This window comes from Pezoporus flaviventris, unplaced genomic scaffold (genome assembly GCF_033815535.1).
Source record: "Pezoporus flaviventris isolate CSIRO_AGI_PZ_B2104156 unplaced genomic scaffold, CSIRO_AGI_Pfla_v1 ptg000054l, whole genome shotgun sequence".
Taxonomy (NCBI): domain Eukaryota; kingdom Metazoa; phylum Chordata; class Aves; order Psittaciformes; family Psittacidae; genus Pezoporus; species Pezoporus flaviventris.
This window is the reverse complement of record NW_026892602.1, coordinates 5,886,349-5,906,817: the sequence shown is the minus strand read 5'-3', so window position 1 is coordinate 5,906,817 and position 20,469 is coordinate 5,886,349. Positions and strand designations below refer to the sequence as shown.

The 20,469-nt window shown below is 40.8% G+C and overlaps 1 long non-coding RNA gene across 1 annotated transcript in view; it reads left to right on the top strand.

Annotated features, from left to right (window-relative positions):
* LOC133277227 (uncharacterized) overlaps positions 1–19,614 on the top strand; it is a 45,188-nt gene extending 25,574 nt beyond the window's left edge. The window contains exon 3 of the long non-coding RNA XR_009746139.1: positions 19,426–19,614. This is a non-coding gene — a long non-coding RNA (uncharacterized LOC133277227). The remainder of the gene's footprint in view (positions 1–19,425) is intronic.
* Positions 19,615–20,469: the final 855 nt, after the last annotated feature.

The window sequence follows — 20,469 nt, the reverse complement described above, 5'->3', positions numbered from 1 at the left end:
GGAGTTTTCTTTCCTTCTAGTTAAGCATGATTTTTCTTTCTTTCTGTCAGGACGTTTGTCTAGGTTTTTAGCAGTGATGTGACTGCATTGTCAATTGTTCTGATGTTTGTAAATAATTAGTTGTATTTGCTGTCCTTTTAATTTGGCTCGACATAAGTACGATTTCAGGGGCATTTTATTGCTGCAAGGGTAGTGGTTTGGGCACTTTTCTAATGCTCTGATCCCCAAGACTTTTCTTTGTGGCATGTAAAGAGTAGCTGACCATACCAGATCTCTGAGGGACTGTTTGATTTGGGAAAGAATAACACAGCTATGTGTGTGGAAGAAGTGTCTTCTGATGACCTGTAATAGCCACAAGAATGTGTTGTCATGTGGAAATGCAACACCTGGGTCCCCAGAGTGCAGGTGAGAGTTTGTGGCACAGGAGCAGAGAAGCATAAGGTGCTGCAGTTGTGAATACAATGAGTAGTGACAATGGTGTTAACTATGTGTGCTGGTGGCATATAAAAACGTGTGTTGCATTGCTTTTTTTTTAATGGTAGTTGCAGAAAGGATGCTCTAGATTGAAAGTATGCAGCAGGAGTCATGGCCAGAATTAATTTAGACTTTGCTAACTTCTAGTTTCTAAGTATATGCAGTTCATAAATTCTGTTTGAACTGTGCATATCTTTGCATCCAACTGCAAACTCCAGTTTGATAGTAAGGCTGAGTTCCTGTCCTTGTATTTTCTTCTTGGGCTAAAATATTTAGTGCAGGGCTAAGGCCTTTTGGAAAAGTGTAAGGGGAAACAAAGCAAAATGCAAAGCTGCAGTTTACCAAGCCTCAGACAAACTCTGAGTGTACAATACAGAGCTAATGGGATGTAGGGCAGATACAGCTGCATGACGAAGTGACAGGATTGCTCCTAAAGATGTGTAGAGTCAGTGTAAAAATATAAGAGCCAGATTAAGCAAGTGAAAAAGGACTGCTGTTTTACTGGGATGTTCTGGAATACCAGCCTGGTGAATGCAGTGTGGGAAGAGATTATGCAATACAGAGAGCATGATTTTTTTGGCATCATTTATACTCTGTGGGGGCTTACCCCTGAACAGCAGTAGCTGTCAGAAACCTTGTCATACAGCTGGTAAATTACTGAACATTTTAGTTGCACTGCATTCGGTTACCTCTTCCAGGACCACTCCCATGTCCACTCAGCATATTGTGCATCAGTCAGCCCCTCTTATTTATATCATAATAATATATGATTATTTATATCAGCAAAGGATGATCAGAGGAATGGAGCACCTCCCATATAAAGACAGGCTGAGAAAGTCGGGGCTGTTTAGCCTGGAGAAGAGAAGGCTGTGGGGAGAACTCATAGCAGCCTTCCAGTATCTGAAGGGGGCCTATAGGGATGCTTGGAGGGATTCTTCATTAGGGACTGTAGTGATAGGCCAAGGGGTAACAGGTTAAAACTTAAACAGGGGAAGTTTAGATTGGATATAAGGAGGAAATTCTTTCCTGTTAGGGTGGTGAGGCACTGGAATGGGTTGCCCAGGAAGCTGTGAATGCTCCATCACTGCCAGTGTTCAAGGCCAGGTTGGACAGAGCCTTGGATGACATGGTTTAGGATGAGGTGTCCCTGCCCCTGGGGGGGGGGTGCAGTTGGAACTAGATGATCTTAAGGTCCTTTCCAACCCTAGCTATTCTATGGTTCTATGAAAGTTGTTTCTGCATCTGTGCAGTGAGTGAATAGCATAATGTGATGTATTCTAAAGTGCTCCCTTGTAATTTTATCACTATGCATGAAATCTCAGGAATAAGGAGGCCACTCTTTAATAAAAATTGCTATTACAAAATTCATTGAGCCCATCAAAGCCACTATCCAAAGCAGGTTTTTGTGGAGAAGATCTCTTTTAATTCCCTGCTCAGCAAAGTCTCAAGTGAACTACCAGTATAGGAAACTAGCTGCTTAGAAGATGTTTTGCTCCAGACATTTTGTGTTACAGGCAGATGAATGGAAGACTGCATCAAAGAGATTCCTTTTTTTTTAAGGTTCAGTGTTCAGGTGGAATATGAGTGCAACCAAAGCAAATGCTGTCAGCCTTACATTCATCTGAGGCACCTTTCCTCCCTCCCCTTGGGAGGCAGTGAGCTAAGAAAAAGGAATCTATAGAGTTGCATCTAAAATTCCCTAATTATATCAAGTGATATTTCTGGGGGGAATTAAAAACTGTAAGGCTAAAATGAGGCAGATTTTCTTTCTGTTCTCTTGTGCCTGTTTTAAGGTGTCTGCCAGACAATATTAACACATCATTTTGTATGCAAGAATTACTCCATTTTTAAGCTACAATAACATTTTCAATGATCAATATTTCAAAATTTCAATTACAATACTTGAGATAGATTTTCTTCTTTCTTTATTTATTTTTAAAATTAGGCACTTAATTGCATATGTGCACTGAGATCTCGTAGCAGCTTAAGGCATGTGGCAACCTAGCTGATCACCGATTTCATGCCTGCTTGGGTTTCTGCATGCATACTGCTATTTCTGACTTTAGTGATAGGAATTTGCATGATCTGAAGTTCATCTAGTACTCATTGTAGTAACAAATTAAGTTAGTAATGAATCCTCTTTTGTGAATAGTGAGACAGTGAGCTTCCTGAAAAACTCCGCCCAAACTCAAATTTCACACCAGCAGGTATATAATAAGGTCATGACTGCGCAGCTGTAGAAACTATATGTGCTGACTGGAGAGATTTTGCAGCTGATTGGCATTATGAAAGTGGCATATACTTTGGAGACACTTCAGAAAAAGAAAATGTATAAGGATGGTGTTCTCTACTTCTTGTTTCTCTTAAATCATATTTTCCTGGAAATACATCACTAAAAATTCTGCCATATGTTGTTGACCTAAAATTATTACCAACATTCATATAAAGTTAGAATGTTAATAAGCTATTTTTCCAAAGCAGCCTGCTTAAACAGAGCTGTGATCCTTATGAGAAGGATGTCTCACACATGATCTCTTAAAACAGCTATTGCTGTGATGTGGTTCTTTTGAGGCAATACTACATCTGCCATAAAAATTATGATAGCACAAACTTCAGTCTAAGAGAAAACGTAGGTGCAAAAGCGCCTGTTAATGTAGTATGCCATTTAACGGAGATATTAAGTAGTATTTTACTATCTGTATAGGACCAGACACCTGTCTGTGTTTTCACAGTAAAGCTGGTCTAATCTGTGTCTTTTTCTTCGCTACAGGACAGATTTTGGTGAGGAACCCCAGAGAGTACCAGACCTATTCTTCCTTGCCTGGCCTTTCTTTGATCTGCCCTAGTCTGCTTTCAGGACATGTGTTTTTATATTCTGGGAAATTATAGCTTTAATAGAAATCAGTGAATTAATATGGACATGTGAGAGAATGCAAGGCAAGGCAAAGAGAGCAGAAGCACACAACATTACCACTTGTGCAAGTGGGTCGCCTTTGCAGCTGAGTGGACTTTGTTCTGTCATGTTTTCCCAATGAACACTGAAGAGTAAGTTGTAACTGCGTATAACTTTCCCTTTGATGTCAAAGGACAAGAAGGCTAAATCACAGCTTAAGGCTTACAAGTCAAAATCATTGTTTTCATGAGAACCACATCCCTATTGTCTTGTAGTTACTATGGAATCAAGACTTTGTAGTGGAGGAGGTTTTGAGAAAGGAGAGTAAGTTAGATGTTGAGACTATTTCTGCTCTAGAGCACAACTCATGGTACATTAATATACCCCTTTAGAGTGCTAGTTTATCAATCAGAAAATTCCATCAGTTCAAGCCATTTTGTATGTGAATTACATTAATTACATTTGCTCTTGTATTGATTTTTTTTTTTTAAATAATAATAATTCTTTACTTATGTCCTCAAATAAAGAACTCATTTTAAATGAGTTGTTGCCAGCCTAGGGTCTGGCCTTTATCCTCATTCCTTAACATTAGCCTGAAGGTTTAATTCAAGTTGTATTTAGTTGAATACTTTTGTAGTTCTTCATTTACATGTATGCCAACAAGCTTAAATGCACTGCAACCTTGGAAGACTTTCAAAGGAAGTAATAATTCCTCTGAAATAAGTCTTTTGAAGGCTTTATCTTGCTCTTTCTCTTTTTGTTAATCTTAGAGCCCCTTAGCATGTCAAAGCAATTTTTCTAATGTCACATCTTCTACACATTAGCATGAAAGAGCTTTAAAAGATGATTTGAGAAAGAATAAATGTTGAATGAGCATTTATTATAGAGCCGTTTATGCTACATTTGCATTTTGACTATGTTTTTGACGTGTAATGTTTGAAAAGCAGACTAATTCGAAAGTCAATAGTCCCTAAACAATGTATACTACAAGTCTGTTTACACTGAACTGTTTCCTTTGTGCATTAATTTACAAAAATAAGATTTCATTAGGCTTAAGCTGATTTGTTTATAGGGATGAGATTAAACTAGTCTCATTAGTCTTAATATTGAAATGGTATTCCCTTTAGAAATTTGGTAGTGATCAAATGTTCCTCTTTAAGTTATGTTCAAGGGAATAGGGAAAAACTCTTCAGTCAACTGATATCTGAGTTCTGATTCTTTCCAGTTCAATTGTTATGGAAATTAATTACTGAAGAATACCCAGGTCTGGAGTGAGAAAAATAATTTACTACCTTACTGCAAAGAAATTTAAACTTTTCTTTTTTTTCTGTTTTGAGAACATGGCAGACTGAAATTGTCTGTGTGAAGTATCCAACAGACTGAAGTTGTGCATAATTTGATTGATTTTGTTCATCTCAGTGTGCAAAGACTGGCCAGGTAGCATTTGAAACATCATTAGCAGTAGTTGTATTCTGCTAGAGTGACACAACATGTATTATCCATGTGGATAGGTTGTCCAAGATACTCTGGACAAAATGCCTAAAAGTATTTTGGCTTTCAGGCACCACAGTATTTTATATGTGTAATTTTAAAAGTCCATGCTATTGTGGGATTTTTGGAAATACTTTGCAGAAAGCTTGCTAGGTACCAAAATTTAAAGGAAAGTAAGAAAAAAAGATCTTCCTTCCAATTTTACATTTCCCATGAAGTTACAGCTTTAGTAGAAGGATCAGAATATTAACAAAGAGGAAAAGAATAAGCAAGATTGATATCTGTAATGGAGGAGAAAACGATAAAAGGTAAAACCAAGGATTATATGAGCACTCAGCAGGCAGTAAAAGAAAGCTAGATGAGCTGTACCTTCAGACAGCCACCATACACGATGGGCAGGACTCTTGTTATAGCCCCTCAAGTCTATGATGTGATAGGAATTTAGGGAGCTATTGATCTTTTAACTCCAAAAGAGAAATTCCCTCTTCTCCATAGAGGCCCAGTAGACACGTTATTTGTCACAAATACTTTCTTTTAAAAATTGTTATGCATATTAGCATTAGTTAATATAATTTTTGAGAATTACTGATTTGGAAGGTTTTTTTGTTTTTTTGGTTTTGTTTGTTTTGTTTTTTTGTTTGTTTTAATGAACATAGCAGGCTTTGTCATAATAGCAGGATTATTATTATTATTTCTTAGATGGTATTTGTGTTGTAATTTCTAAATTTTCCTGTCACTGAGTTCTCAGTGTGGGAAAGACTCAGTGTCTGTATTGGTGCAATAACAAAAGAAGGTGTCGGATAGAAAAGGAGGGAATGAGTATTTAACCACTGCGTAAATCCCATAAGGAATAATCTCTGACTGAAGTAATGCTGTAGTGAACCCACCTTTTCCTCATCTTCACTATAGATTCAACTGTTGTTTCCATTCAGAGAGGAATTGCATTCTCCCTCACCTAAAAACTTTAAAATACTGCTAATAAACCATCATTCTGATGTCAAGAAAGCGGTAATCATTTGCTAATGTGCTATTACACAAGCTGCCCCCCTTAAATAATCCTTTTTAAGTTCTCACAACACACAGGGTGCAAATATTGTGGCGCCAGGTCATAGGGATCAAAGGGCCCTGGTAGTGGCAAGGATTCTAAAGTGCCAATAATATCAGAAAAAGGGGAATCTGCAAAAATGAGCAACTTCTTGGTGGGTGTTCTTGGAAGGTGCCTTTTTCATTCCTCTCGAGTTATCTAGATTACTTTTTTTAAAAAAGCTCTGCTGAAATATATATTCTCAGAGCAGCACTTCACTGAAGAAGATTGAGGATACAACTGAAAATGTGGCTTAGTGTAGGTATGTAAACATTTTCAGGTACAGAAGAGGTGTCTGGACTATTTGATTAGGTGTTTATATGTATTTTCATCAGAGAGATATATATGCATGTGTGATATTGTGTGTGTTTGTGTTATGTGTTTAAAAATACATATATAGTTGCCAGAGGTATCTAAAGGTCTTGTAACAATTATTCTAATACTTGAAGCAACAATCTAATTGAGAGGGGATGTCTGAGAAGGTTTTAAGTTTGAAACATAACAGACCTTATGTAGACCCCCTGGCTCTTCAGATGGTATTTGCTGTAGGGGAGTACATAATGAACAAGGAAAAGATTTATACTTTCACTGTCATTCTTAGACACACACACTCATATACAGGTAAAGAAAAAGAAACTCTTTGTGAACTTTCTGAATAAGGTAAGAGTGTTCTCATAGAAGTAGGATTTTTAAAAGGGAATTGTTGAAAATGGCCTAAGAATAAAACTTTTGAACACTGTCTCCTTTTCTTCCTTGGTATCAATAAAAGCTCTAAAAGCTGTAGCCTTTAACCTTTTCAGGTCTTTCTATTCATTTTCTAAAGAGATTTACATGAGAGATGTTCTTTTTTTGTTTGAGTTATTTGATATAGGTGATGGTCATGTAAGTGCAAGGGCCTATCTTTCTCAGGATCTTAGACCTCAGCACTGAGCTAAAAGCTTGCTCTCAGCAGTGGATAGGAGATGACAGTACCACGTCCTCCTTCAAATGCTATTTCGCTGGAAGTTTTAGCATTTCAGGGCTAATGCTTTACTACTTGGGTGCCTCCAAATGCTAGCCTTCAGATAAAACTATAAGAGGTTGTATAGTACCCTGGGCAATCCTACGAGGACATCTTCTATTATGAAGTAGTTGCCTGGGGGCTGAACTTCATCAGTCGTGATATCTATAGTAGTCTGTGCCCCTTCTCTCTCAGATACATATATATATATGTATATGCAAGTTGTCGTGGTTTAAACCCAGTCAGGTAACTTGTTCACTCACTCCCAGTGAGTGGTGCCAAGCTGACAACAATCAAGGTCCGTGTTCGTCTCCCCCCCCCTCCCTGCACCGGGGCTCTCCCCTTCCCCGCTCCCGGAGGAACGGGGAGGAGGATCGAGAGAGTGCAACTCCTACGGGTTGAGACAAGAACAGTCCAGCAACAAATCACCACCGCTACTATCAGCTAAAACAATGATAAGGGAAAATAACAAGGGAAGAGAATACGATACCACCGGCCAAGAAAACGAGTTCCACCCGGAAGCCCCTGTCCTTCCGGGCAACTCCCAGTTACCCCCCACCCCGGGCATGACGTGCTGTGGTATGGAATACCTCCCCGGCTAGCCCGGGTCAGGCGCCCCGTCTCTGCTTCCTCACAGCTTCCCCTCCTCCCTGGCAGAGCATGAGCCTCACAAAGTCCTTGGTCAGGGTAAACATCACTTAGCAACAACCGAAAACATCGGCTTCACCAACGCTGTTCTCAAAACTAGAAGTCAAAACACAGCACTGCACCAGTTAACACAAAGGAAAAAACATGACTGCTACTGCTGAACCCAGGACATTATCCACCCCTTATTCCATACCATTCACGTCGTGCTCAGATCCCACATTTTCAATACACCATTGCTCTCCCACATATATACATCCATATACATACAGACCAAGAGGAAAAAAAATCATTTTCTTAGTGCATGGACCAATCCCTATAATGCTGCCGAGTCCATTCGGTCCATGATGTTCCAAGTTCATTCTCTGTTGGGATGATGGCTGGAGGGAAGTCAGGGCCAGTCGCTGGTGACCTGGAGACATCTAGTTGATGGGCTATAAAAGCATTACACAGCAGGCAACAGCATACAATTGAGTTCACTGGCTGTTTTCCCCTAATATCAAATCCCCTTGAGGTATACATCGGACTTCCCCATCTTCCCGCATTACCCACCAAGTATATCCAGGTCCCTGAGCAAAAGCAATCCCACGAGTGGGTTTGCCTTTACCTGAAGCAGGAATAACCCAGACTGTCTTCCCCAGCAAATTCTTCATATGCACCACGGGAACTCTGTCCCCCTCTACAATATGTAAAAGTTCTGACTGGGCTGGGCCAGCCCTGTTGGCAGATCCTCTGGTGTTGACCAACCAGGTGGCCTTTGGTAAATGTGTATCCCAATGCTTGAAAGTTCCCCCACCCATCGCTCTCAGTGTAGTTTTTAACAGCCCATTGTACCGTTCGATTTTCCCAGAGGCTGGTGCATGGTAGGGGATGTGATATACCCACTCAATGCCATGCTCTTTGGCCCAAATATCTATAAGGTTATTCCGGAAATGAGTCCCATTGTCTGACTCAATTCTCTCTGGGGTGCCATGTCGCCACAAAATCTGTTTCTCAAGGCCCAGGATGGTGTTCCGGGCAGTGGCATGGGGCACAGCGTATGTTTCCAGCCACCCGGTGGTTGCTTCCACCATGGTAAGCACATGGCGCTTGCCTTGGCGGGTTGGTGGCAGTGTGATATAGTCAATCTGCCAGGCCTCCCCATATTTATACTTCAACCATCGTCCTCCATACCAAAGAGGCTTTAACCGCTTGGCTGCTTTTGACTCTAGTTCATACTGAAGTTCTAGCATGTCCGGTACGGCAGCACTCAATGGTGGTGTGACTTCATTCAGGCCACGATAGTCTACTGTTAGTCTCCATTCTCCATTAGACTTTCGCACTGGCCATATGGGGCTATTGAAGGGTGAGCGGGTCCTGCTGATCACCCCCTGACTCTCCAGTCTACGGATCAGCTGATGGATGGGAATCAGGGAGTCTCGGTTGGTGCGATATTGCCGCCGGTGCACTGTTGTGGTCGCAATTGGCACTTGTTGTTCTTCAACTTTCAGCAACCCCACAGCAGAGGGATCTTCTGAGAGACCAGGCAAGGTGGACAGCTGCTCAATTTCCTCAGTCTCCAAAGCAGCAATACCAAAAGCCCACCGGTACCCTTTTGGGTCTTTGAAGTACCCTCTCTTGAGGTAGTCTATGCCGAGGATGCATGGAGCCTCTGGACCAGTCACAATAGGGTGCTTTTGCCACTCCCTCCCAGTCAGGCTGATTTCAGCCTCCAGCACAGTCAACTCTTGGGATCCTCCTGTTACTCCAGAAATATAGATGGGTTCCACCCCTTGACAGCTTGATGGCATCAGGGTACACTGTGCACCGGTATCTACTAGAGCCTTATACTTCTGTGGGACTGATGTGCCAGGCCATCTGATCCACACAGTCCAGTAAATCCGATTGTCCCCTACCTCCACCTGGCTGGAGGCAGGGCCCCTCTAATGGTCGTCACAGCATTGGACACTTAAGTCGTGTTGAAAGGGATTATTCTTCGTTATCACAGGAGCTGGAGTAAAATCAGCTCTTCCACTCCATCTGGGAAACTGCTCACCAGAGACTGAAGCCGTAGCTCTCATGGGACGATCAGTCTTGGCCCTTGCTCCCCTCTCCAGTTCACTCACCCGTTCCTCCAAAGCTGAAGTAGGTTTTCCATCCCACTTTGTCATGTCTTCTCCGTGATCCAGCAGGTAAAACCATAGGGTACCCCGTGGCGTATACCTTCTGTATCTCCTCTCTTGAACAATAGGACGTCTTTTGTTAATAGCTGAGACGCGTGTTGGTACACGTGAGGAGCTGGATAAATCAGATACATCGTCCCTCAATTTGTCGAGGTCCTGGGACAGTTTTTTCACAGCTGAGATGATGGAAGGAGTGAGATTGTCTTCGAACTCTCGGAGTTTATGAACCATTTCATCCACTGTTAGTGGTACTATGTCATTCCAGGTCACTGTTGCCAATGAATGGGCATATGATGACGGTGCATTCCGTGTAAGTTTTCGCCACATGGGTCGTGTACATTCAACTTCATCTGGATCTATAGGTGTATCCCCGTTATTCGGCTTGATGTGATAGATCATCTCTACGATGGCCGATTCCCTCAGAGACTGGATGCCTTTGTCTATAGTAGTCCACTTGGCCGAACGACTCGTAACATCGTCCTTGTACGGAAACCTTTCTTTCACAGCTGCCAAGAGCCTCCTCCAAAGGCTGAGGGACTTTTTCTCTCTTGCAATTGCTTTGTCAATTCCCCCTTCTCTAGCAAGTGATCCCAGCTGCTTGGCTTCTGTACCTTCTAGTTCGTGACCATCGGCCCCATTGTCCCAGCATCGGAGTAACCAGGTGATGATGTGCTCCCCTGGTTGACGGGTAAAATCTTTTCGCATATTCCGCAGCTCGGTTGAGGTCCGAGGTCGAGAAGTTACCTCTTCTTCTTCTTCTTCGTCATGTGAGGATGACTCCTGATCAGATTCTGGACCGGGTGGTGAATTCATTGGTTCTTCATCCCGCTTCACCCTTTTTGCCTCCTTTTTGCTTGTTCTCTTGCGTACAGGGGCAACTGATATTGGTACGACTTGGTCCTCTGGTTTGGCTGCAGTGATTATCACTGTGGTTTGAGTAGCGACTGTACTTGTTGCTGGGGGTGGTGTAGCTACCGTGCTTGGAGCTGGGGTAACCGCGCTGTCTGTTGCAGTTGAAGTTTGAGCAGCTGCTGTACTTGCCACTGGGGTAGCTGCGCAGTTCATTGCAGCCAAAGTTTGAGTAGCGACTGTCACTTTGCCCTCAAATCCGCCGACATTCTTTTCCTTTTGAAGGTGCTGAATAGTGTTGAACAAGGCCCTGTAAGCATAGGCCAAGCCCCAGCACGTTGCCGTGATTTGTCCATCTCTGGTATGGCCAGAATGACCACACACCTCATTTAAGTGTTTTACTAATTCTTCTGGATTTTGCAGTTGTTCGGTAGTGAAATTCCAAAATACTGGAGGGGCCCACTGACCTAGATACTTGCCCATACTATCCCACACACCCTGCCACTCATGGCTGTCCAGCCTCTGGGAAAATCTCTCGGTCCTCCTACATCGTCGTTTGACCCCAGACAAGACCCAAACCTGACTCTGCTTAACTCTTGAAATCAGTAGTGGGCAAAACACACTCTGTATGCGTGTTAGCATGGTGATTCCCATCACCATCAGCAAACAAGTCTCAAGAGCATTAAAAGGCCATTTAAAAAATTCAAAACTCTCAAATGTAAATGGTCTGGGGGGACGACTAGGAGGGTAAAAGGATGTCTCCTTCACAGGTTGAGCACCTGAGAAGGAGAAAAAAGATGTGTAATTGCTAAGCACCTCCATCATATACCTCCCAAAGTATAAAGGTGGTGACCACACTGGGAACATAAACCAGATCAGTTTCATGATCAATGATTCTATTGTATTACAAGTCATTACCATAAAGTACAATGGGATAAAAACCTTAGCCCAAGCCCCACACTTGAAAAACACTAATACAGCCAATACCGGATGGACGTAAGATATGGTATACTGAAACTGTGAGATCAAGAGGAAAAACCTTGAGAGCCAATAAATCAGCATTGTGACGAGTGACTATCAATCCAGTCAGATCTGTTCTTATCTCAACCCCTCGAGCCCCACGTTGGGCGCCAAAAAGAACTGTCGTGGTTTAAACCCAGTCAGGTAACTTGTTCACTCACTCCCAGTGAGTGGTGCCAAGCTGACAACAATCAAGGTCCGTGTTCGTCTCCCCCCCCCTCCCTGCACCGGGGCTCTCCCCTTCCCCGCTCCCGGAGGAACGGGGAGGAGGATCGAGAGAGTGCAACTCCTACGGGTTGAGACAAGAACAGTCCAGCAACAAATCACCACCGCTACTATCAGCTAAAACAATGATAAGGGAAAATAACAAGGGAAGAGAATACGATACCACCGGCCAAGAAAACGAGTTCCACCCGGAAGCCCCTGTCCTTCCGGGCAACTCCCAGTTACCCCCCACCCCGGGCATGACGTGCTGTGGTATGGAATACCTCCCCGGCTAGCCCGGGTCAGGCGCCCCGTCTCTGCTTCCTCACAGCTTCCCCTCCTCCCTGGCAGAGCATGAGCCTCACAAAGTCCTTGGTCAGGGTAAACATCACTTAGCAACAACCGAAAACATCGGCTTCACCAACGCTGTTCTCAAAACTAGAAGTCAAAACACAGCACTGCACCAGTTAACGCAAAGGAAAAAAACATGACTGCTACTGCTGAACCCAGGACACAAGTATACATATATATGTATATGCAACTAGCTTTTGCCCATGGATTTAGAGATGAGAACAGAAATATTCTTTAATTGAGAAGCTTCTAGGGAAAGACAAATTCTGAAGTGAGCATCCCGTTATCTGAGTAAATTCTTGCCCTGTGCATGCTTTTGGAAACCCACTCGATACTAAAATGAAGCAATTCAAGAAGCAGATTCTTCTTCCATATATTAGAGACTTTTTGGCTTCTTTGCTGTGAATAAATAATAGACTAGTCAAATGCTGGCCTTCCTGAAGCTGATTAAAATAAAAACAGCCCCCCTGCAAAATAACCCTGAAACCAACAAAACCTAAAGCAACACAGACAACAAAACAAACAACCAAACCAAGCAAACAAAAACCTAAAACCAACACTTCCCAAACCATTCCATTTACTAGGTCTAGGATTTAATTTATTGGCCTTAATAGATATTTTTTTTCCAAATTCCAGCTAAATTATTTTCTCTGCTTGCTGCATACTTTTCTTGCAGCTTGATCATTTCTCTCTTTGTTGTCACTCAAGACTTGCTTTCCAAAATTTATTCTATGTTATTTCTTCTTTAGCAGGACAAATTATTAGGCTGTTAGAAGGAGCAGCTCAGTAAGTTCACCATGTTTCACAGTGTATTGAATAATGGCTGCCTTATGATATATTGTCCTCCTTACCACCCAGCTCCCACTTCTTTTATCAGTACTTGCCAAGTTTTTTGTTTGTGGTATTCTCTGGGGTAGTAGCATCAGAAACTACCCCTGCTGATTGGACAACAGCTACTACTGTAGTTTGTCAAGCTTGTTTTGAATACTGGGATAAGAACAGGTGGTTTCTGAACCTACCTGTGACAGGTGAGTAAAAATGTAGTCTCTTTTCTCCAGTTATCACCATCTGGCTCGGTTAGTACTTGGATGGGGTACCGCCAGGGAATCATCATCTGCTCTATTGAAAACCTTTTCTAAATAAATCTTGCATCACTAGAAATGTGGAGACTAGAAAGGCAACAGAACTTAATTTTCAGAAAGACAGGAACTGGGATCTGCAGCAGCCACCTCCTCTGACAACTGCCTTGTGTTCCCTCCTAAATCATGCAAACAGAGTCAGAGCTTAGTGTTTAGTAGAACCTTGGACTCTGTTTACCTATTTAGATATGAGCTTCAATATCTTACTTTATAAGGTAATGTCTGCAATTTCTTCACATTTGGATCACTTCAAGCCTTCTTAAATTATGACTTTTTAACTGTCTATTTTGTATGAACCTTGATGTTGCAGGTTCATTTAATCCAGCTCATCTACCCATGTACTCTTTTGATCTTTCCTGGCCTTCTCCCCTTTTTTGTTTTCCTCATGTAATCCTGCTTTCCTGATTTTACTTTTGTAAGTTCATTCACTTTCTTCAGAAAGATGCCTTTCAATACATATATATATTCAATAGTTAAATGTATGGTCCCATTCTGTAAACAGTCTGCTTTCTTTCATGCTACTTCTTAAAGTCATTTTGTCATTCTGTTGCTTCAGATACATTTTTACAAAGCTTAACACAAAAAATATAAATAATCCGCAATAAACACTGAACATCTTTATTTCTTATGAGCATAAAAAAATAGCATAAAATTAATTCTGCTCCTCTGAGATGGATTCTTAGGTGTTATGAATATACCCTTGGAAAAATATAATAATGACCATGGTCAGGTGAAAGTATTACTTCTATATTTTATATATTGTAATTTTTAAATTGTCACTCTTACAGCTTGTTTGCCAAAAAGAAATTCAGCTTTTGGATAACAAAACAGCTCTGTGTAAGACAGATACTATTGTATTACAGTATGCCTTCTACTTGGATTTAGAAGACTGAGAACAGTGCAGATGGATAGTCTGAAAGTTTATCAGGTGTTTATTTTAAAAGGAATCACAGACTTACTGAGCCTTTTTGTCATACAGATTTCTAAGTTACCACTTAGAATTAAGTTAATTCTTCTCCAGGTAGAAGTTTCTAGCTAAAACTTCTGCCTGGTTATATTTTTGCTAGGTGAGGGAATGGTAAGTACGATGTAGCAAAAGCTGACCTCAGATAATTGTGCTGTTACCTGAGATGCATTAAAAAAACCACCAAAGATTGCTTTGTCCAATTCCCTGAAAATGGAGAACCAGGAATGAAAAAAAAGAGATGCCCAAGAGATTTTGAACAGGTGATTACCTTTTGAGGTAAAGGTTAGGCGCTCATGGAGAAGGCAGAAGTCAGAATCAGTGAATTGCCTTGACACAGATCACTTATTTGTCAGACTGGTTTCTCATTGCTTCCGGCTCCCTGTAGGAGTTAAGTAACCTTAGAACCAAAGCTGATCTGCTTCTGTTGTTGTTCTGATGTTCTAGACCACGTTAAGGTAGTCACATGGAGAGCAATGTCTGAGGCTGATCTGTTGGTCAGCTATTGAACAGAATGTATAACCTGACCAGGTATTAATTAAAATACTAATTCACAAGGCAGTTTTGAAGTGAGATGAAATGGAATGTGATACACATAATTATATTCCAGTACCTCTAGTGACTGCAGTCTTTTATTAACATGTCATCTGTTTTCATGTCTCTGGGGCCTGGTTAGTGAACTGTTACTTTGATACTTTTGCTGGTATAAACAAACCTTTTGCACTGAATAGCCATTTGTGTGCTTCCATGGAGAGAATATACACAATGCTGATATATATATCCAGTCCCCATGGCTCCTACATAGTCCCATAAATAGGCATTAAGCCCTATTTATGTCTGTTCATCCCTGTTCATTGACATGTGTCCTGGGTTTAGCAGTAGCAGTCAATTTTTCTCCTTCTTGGTAGCTGAAGCAGTGCTGTGTTTTGACTTTCAGCCTGGGAACAGTGCTGATAACACCGATGTTTTCAGTTGTTGCTAAGTGATGTTTACCGTGACCAAGGACTTTGTGAGGCTCATGCTCTGCCAGGGAGGAGGGGAAGCCAGGAGGAAGCAGAGACAGGACACCTGACCCAAGCTAGCCAAAGAGGTATTCCATACCACAGCACGTCATGCCCGAGGGGGTAACTGAGAGTTACACGGAAGGACACGGGGTCTTCTGGATTGGACTCGTTTTTCGGTGGGTGGTATTGTATTCTCTTCCCTTGTTATTTTCTCTTATCATTGTTGTTGTTAGTGGTGGTAGCAGTGGTGATTTGTGTTGTGTTGTGCTGGACTGTTCTTGTCTCAACCCGTGGGATTTGCATTCTTTCGATTCTCCTCCCCATCCCTCCGGGAGCAGGGAAGGGGAGAGCCCCCAGGGAGGGGAGGGACGCGGGCCTCTACTGCTTCCAGCCTGGCACCACTCACTGGGAGTGAGTGAACGATCTGTCTGGCTGGGTTTAAACCACGACAGCATAGAATATAAGAATGTGCTGGTCCTACTTTTTTTGCATGTTATAATTAGACTGAACAACTCCGAGTTTCAACACAGTGTAATGAAACTTATGTGTGAAATAGGGCTCCAGGGATGACTTTTTGTTGAACATGTGACATTGGCATTTGGAACTCTGAGGTGGGATACAGATGGGTTTCTGTGGAACAAGCTTGGTTTACCCTAGCTTAGTATCTGCTGCTGTTTTCAATCCAATTCAGTGTTCAGTGATTGAGCAAAACTCCAACTGACTTCAATTAAGAAGTTAGCCTGAGTATGCACTAGTTGTTGTAAGTAACATCAGAAGTTTCTTATGCATGTGGAGGTAAAACCTGTTTTCATATAGGACACTGGAACAAACCCATGAACTGTTCCCAGACTACTCAGGTCAAAGGTCCCCCGTAGCTCCCTGCCACCCAAGATGAGTATTGTTTTCGTCCTGGAGGTGGAGAATTCTGCAAGTACCAATAACTGGGACTTGTCTGTCCCATTAATAACCAGAAAAAAATTGCAAATATAAAGGGGAACTGGTAGTGATCCTACTTTTAAAGCATTAAATATTCTGTAGCATAAGAGTACTAAGTCAGACTTCAGTAAAGCATTTGAAATTAGGACCTCTTTAAAAAAGTACAGCAGTTGGAAGAAAAAAAAAGCTTCAAAGCTGCTTTTGCTCCCCCTTGGAAACCTGCTGGTGTTAGGATAAAATGAATAGAGAAAAGAGAAAGGTTTGCCTTCTAATAAAGCATCTGTTGCCCACTTTGAACATTTCTTACTTCTTTGTGAGTGTGTCTCTTCAGTTATGGCTGCTACTGACAATGAAGAACAGAGGTATAGAAAAAGACAATACCTGTTATATAGCCAATATTTTTGATTTCATGTCACTTTGAACAGAATCTTCATTTGACCACATGCTGTGTCAAAAAGGAATTTCTTTGTTACCTAATCCAAAGATGCCGTAAGATGCTCAAAAAAGTAAACTGCAGGAATCTGTTCAATAAGAAAGATAAAAACAAACCTTACAATTCTTTCAGTGCACTGCGTTCACTTTTAACTTCAGCCTATTTTGGCATGCTACATAAAAACTGAATTCAAATGACTCATGCCTTTTTTTCCTCTCTTTCTTTTAATGTTATTAATTCTGGTCGTGGACTATAGATTTCCTTCGTCTTGGAAATAAAAGGCAATAAAATAAACATCTTCACATAAATTCAAAATGCGAGAAGGACTAAGGGATGCACATGCTTCACTGGATTGTTTAGAAACCTGTGGCCAGTTACTGCTGCCACTGAATTTTAGCTGCTGTAACATGGCTTTTTGAGGGCTCCCATCCTCAAAAGCTTTGCAGTATTTCACAGCAGGAGAGTCTTAGGTTTGGCTGAGGTCCTCACCTGAGTGATTCAGCAAAATTTTGTCCAGACCTCAGACACTTTATTTTTCTATCTTCTGTGTATGCTTACAGTTCAAGGCCAAAATGGCAGAAGACTGTATTCTAAGGGCTACATTCAGCTCTCCATGGTCAGCTCTTGTGTTGCTTGCAATGGATAAAGTCAGCTCATGACTGACCATTGAAGCATTAAGCAAAGACCATGTAATGAAATATAATCTTAAAGTCTAACCCAATTCAACTGAGTTTAATGAAAAAAAGAAAAAGCTGCTTTTTTAAAAATGGATATAGGAAAATACAATGTTTTGAATAGACAAACATTTTGATCTTTGGATTTTTTAGAGTAGATAAGGTTACAAAGATGACTTTGCAGTCTCTTTTTTCAGTACTCTTAAGCACTCAAAACTTCTACTTAGATTCTTTCCTACTTTAACCTCAAGCCTATTTTAAAATTTGAAGAAAAGCACTTGTAGGTTGTATGTGTTTTGCAGAGGTTTTTTGTTTGTTTTGGGCTTAAAAGGAGGGCACCTGTGGGTCTGGGCATAACTCAATCAAGAGTTGGAAGGCACTCAATAAGTAAGTTTTAATTACTCAGATATAGTTAATGACACAGATTTCCTATATGTCTGAATTGTAAAGATACTCCAAGACGTTCATGTAGTGCAATAAAGACTCTTCAGCACATAGATGTAATTATTACAGTTAATTTTGTTGTGATTACAGTCCAGTACTATAGGTCTTGTGAACTATTATGTTGGATTTTGAAATATTCAGGCTAGTTTTAATTTCTCATTTACAATGTCTTCAATGTAAGAAACATAGGATGTTTTTGGAATGAATGAAATTTGCTTCTCACTGAAATGTTAAAATACTAGTTATGGAAGCCCTGGAGTCATGAAGGAGCAAGGCATCCACATACATGTTTGAGAAAAGTCTAGAAGATCCTGGCCCTTTGAGAAAAGATGGTGCACGGAAACACAGGCTGGTGCATGGCATACAAGATGGGCAAATGAGCTCTGCCCTTGTATAAGCTTCCCTGGACCAGTGAGTCCTTACTCTGATATGGCAGAAATGATCAGGTTCTGCTGTGAAGCTGACCAGGCTTGCTCTAGGGCAGGGAAGGGTGGCAGGGTTTGTGCTGGCAGACCATACTACTAACCAGATTTGAGCAAGAGTCCCTTACTTTTGCTGTTAAGCTCCATTTCAAATGAAGGCGCAGCAGATACTCGCATTTAATTATTAGCAACTTACTTCTAGGCTGGCCACCCTCTGTCTCATTTGAATTCTTCAGTCTACAGCCACTGCCAGCTCTCCAAAGAGGTTTGCTCTTTGAATTATGCATTCCTTCTCACAAGTCATCAATAACGTTACTCAGAGCAGGTGTATGTTCTGTAATTGATTAGTTATCTCTTCACAGCAAATAGTAGAGTTTGTGATCAAGTAAGCAGGTTCATAGATTCCCTTGATCAAAGCATCAGAATCTGATTATGCTTCCTATAAAGGACATCCTTTGAAGTGGATCAGCACTCAGGTAATTCAATTTTCTTTCTGGAGAATTCATCTTGAAAGGAAGTAATTTACTCAGATACAAAGAGGTGGAAGATACTGTTTCCATTATGACCCATCTGGTGACTTTATGTCAGCCTCAGAAGAAAAAAAAGAAAAAGATTATTGACTGTGTCTGAGAAGTAACAATATGGTCCTTTTTGTTCTGTACATCAGATACGATAATTTCTCTAAAATGGATCATGTTTTATATTAATCTGAATCTGACTGTACTACACTTCAAGGGAAAATGAGCAGTTACCAAGTGTAAACTTAAACTGTAGTAGGACTTTTCAGAATGCTATACAAACTCAAGCTTTTACCTACATTTGCTTGTCAGGCAGTTTATTAGCTCTTATCCTCATAATTCTGGATGGAAAGCCATTGTTTTTTAAACAAGGCACCACTCTTCTTTTTTTTCCTCTCCTTTTACATACAGCTGAAATTTTCTAAGGGATATCTCATAATCCAGGAATTGTTTTCCCACCCTTTTTCTTTCCCAGGAGTGTTTCAACATTTGTTATTTCATTATTAGAAAAGATCAGTGGTTATCATATTGTTACAAAAAGAACTTTAGTACAAAGAAATGAAAAGTACTGTTGAATGGTACTTTAAAGCTGTGAAATCCCAAGAAAAGTAATGGAAAAAAGTAAAAGGCATTTTTAATTTAAGCATTTTTAAACATGAGAATTATGTTATTAATTTCCTTCTTAAACATGAACTTCTTAATGTCATTTATACTGTAGATACGTACGAAGTTTACAGCACAGTTCCCTAATGCAATGGACAGGTGCTTCAGACAGGGCCTATAGGAGATTCTGTTAGCATTGAAATCTTTCTTCAGTTCTCAGTTAAGGAGATATGGTGGTACCTTATTGCTCTGTAGCATGATAGCTTTCATCTTGAGAGCAGTGGGATGAGTCCAAATGGATGGAAGAGACTTTTCCTCAGATGTTGAGATAAATATAAAAGTGTGCTTTTAATAAATGTGCTAATAAACCAAACTTACTTTTTTGTCTTTTTTTAAATTTTTTTTTTTAATTGTACTGCACAAAACCCTTGCTATAATCTTTCCTCTTCTCAAAGGGTAGATCAAATATGAGAAGGAATTTTTTTTGTCTTTAACCAGAGTCTGATGGCTGTAGGATCTGATGAAAAAAGGGTTAAACATTAATACAACGGCTGAAGAGTAAAAGAAGCCAGATTAAGGAAGTGGAAAAGTTAGCCTTTTAAAACAACTATAAAAGTAATAACAGCTTTTTGTGGCACGTAGAATATTTGAACAGAAGGAAAAGATGGCTAATCCTTTATTTTTTCTTTCCTTTTTTTGTTTTTGGGTTTCCTTGGTTGAATTCCGTGGCCAGAATGATGTCATGGAATCAAACAAAGGGAACTTAACCTGGCAGGGACCTTCCAGTTAGGAGTCTATGCCTCAGTGTTTTCCCTCCTGTCTTCCTTTAGCCTTCAGGATTATGTCTCCCTAGGGCAGAAAAGAGAAAGTTGTAAAGGTATCATAACATTTATATGCAAGTCTCTTACACATCCTTTGTTATCACTGGACACTAGGGGATATATGACAACAATACTTCCTTAACTGGTGGTATACATGGTAGTAGTTTGTAGTTAGCTTGAATTAGTACTTAACTTGAGGTTTCATTTTATATCTCATACCATCCTCTGCTGGTGAATGTTCAGTAGCCCTTGGTGAATGTGTCCATAGTAGAGGACAAGGCGGTCCCCATGTTCACTGTTTGTAAGAACTGACAAATCCTTCCAAGTACATGTTTCTA